This window comes from Triticum urartu, chromosome 6A (assembly GCF_056163025.1).
Source record: "Triticum urartu cultivar PI428250 chromosome 6A, HENAU_Tu73, whole genome shotgun sequence".
NCBI classification, from domain to species: domain Eukaryota; kingdom Viridiplantae; phylum Streptophyta; class Magnoliopsida; order Poales; family Poaceae; genus Triticum; species Triticum urartu.
In genome coordinates, this window is record NC_141878.1 from 248,250,243 (window position 1) to 248,252,225 (window position 1,983).

Below are 1,983 nucleotides of genomic sequence, written 5' to 3' on the forward strand. Positions count from 1 at the left end.
AATGCTTCTGCGGTCTGAAGAGATCAATTATGGAATTCTGTGCAACGAGACAATTCTGAAGGTGTATAGCTCTGCCAACTAAGCTACCGTGATAGATTCTTTGATTGGAAGGAAATGAGCCAATTTTTTAAGCTTGTCAATGACAACGAAGATAGCATCATTCCCACCACTACAAGAAATACGGTCAATTATGACCCCCCATTTTGGTCATTGATTCGTCATATTTATCGTTTATTGACCTTTTTTGACCAAATTCAGAAGGTCAACAGTTGGCCGTCAAGAACGAACAAACTTGACCTTTTTGGAATTTTGGTCATAACTAGACTAAAGACCAAAATTTCAGAAATGTCACTACCCATTTGCCTGAGCCACGTAGGATTAGACATGGCTGAGCTGACGTGGCATTGTTAGTGACCAAATGGAATCATCATAAATTTCATAGCCCAGTCCACCAATCTATCCTACATGGGCCTGGCCCAATCATCGTAAATTTCATAGCCCAATCCACCAATCTGGCTGACATGGGGCAGCCCAATACCTATTTTCTTAATTGAATTGGTTTGATTTATTTGCGCTGATGCATTATTTTATCAAAATCATGCACATTTAAGGATATGCCCATTAGAAAACAAATACAACATAATAAAATATTTCATATATTTCATTTCAGCAACACATCACATGAAATACAATACATCATCAATCGACTCCTCTACACAGCAAGGTTCAAGGCCCAACAAGTGCACAAGCGCACATTAACATAGATTGGATGAGAAGCACAAATTTTAGCTAATCACACATAACATCAATGAGAAGCACGAATATCGTGTACCATCACTAGTACACATACTTTGTCCCGTCACCCAAGCACCAATATTGTGTCAATCTACTGGATTTGCCACATGGTGATGTTACTACATTAGGGCTGTCCCAGCTTCTCCCTGCCCAAATGGCAGGATGATCTGCTGATCGATATACTGATCCAGCACCACCTCTCGCTACCACTGGTGGAAGATCAGCTCATCAGTCATCTGCACACGAACAAACCAAGAAGATTAACCTATTTATCCTACAATAGTTTGTTTCTAAACATGGGCATCAAATCAACACCAACACTGAATTAAAATGCACAAAAGAATGGAGCATAGCTATATGTACAGCCTAAGAACTTCAGGTTTGAGCCATTCTTGATACTACAATAAATACATAACAGCCAAAATTTCGATCCATGGACATCAGATGATAGAAAAGGTACTAAGGCACTACTTGCTACTGAAAACCAAAGCAAGGTATGAAGCACAAGCCAGGCCAAAACTGGTACCAAATCCAGAAATAACCATTTGATGCAATATAGCACTAGTTTCACTTTAGCATATGTGCCTAATTATGCAGGTATGTAGGATGACTTCAAGAAAAAACGGAACTGCAGGGGAATGGAGGATGGGGAGGGACAGGGGGGTGCTACCTGCAGGAAGACATTGGCGACTCCAAAGATTCGAAGTGTTCCACAGGCTGGGCACCGAGGGGAGGGCGCTGGTGGAAGAAGTGGCATCCGTGCACCCAACACAAGAGACAAGATGAGTAAGACCGGGGAATCTGAGCAGCATCAGTAGCGGAAGGGGAAGGACGGAGGTGAATACCTCTCTAGGAGCTGCAGCATGTGCTCGTCAGAAGAGTGGGGGCAGTCGGAGATGCCGCGGGAGGCCGAGGTAACCAGCAGCTCACCGATGACGGACATCGTCTGTGAGAGGTTCGACCTTCCGAGGTTAAAAGATCGTACCAGATCGAGCACCTTGAAGACGGCCTTGTCTTACTGCGCCTTGGCCTCCTCCGCGAGCACCTAGTAGGAGCAGAGCAGAGCAAGGAACTAGTTGTCAAACCTAGATGAGCAGAAAATACACACTCTCAATGAAAGAACTAATGTGCAGATAATACTCTAACAAATCAAAGAGGCAGGAAACCAGAACTAAAACCACGACGAGT

General features: G+C 43.5%; 1 long non-coding RNA gene across 1 annotated transcript; it reads right to left on the reverse strand.

The window, feature by feature from the left end:
- Positions 1–677: 677 nt before the first annotated feature.
- On the reverse strand, positions 678–1,710 carry LOC147964902 (uncharacterized). Its single transcript, XR_015607206.1, has 3 exons — positions 1,641–1,710; positions 1,466–1,533; positions 678–1,031 (listed from the first exon to the last, which is right to left on the reverse strand). It is a non-coding gene; the product is annotated as an uncharacterized LOC147964902 (long non-coding RNA).
- Between the last annotated feature and the right edge of the window lie 273 nt (positions 1,711–1,983).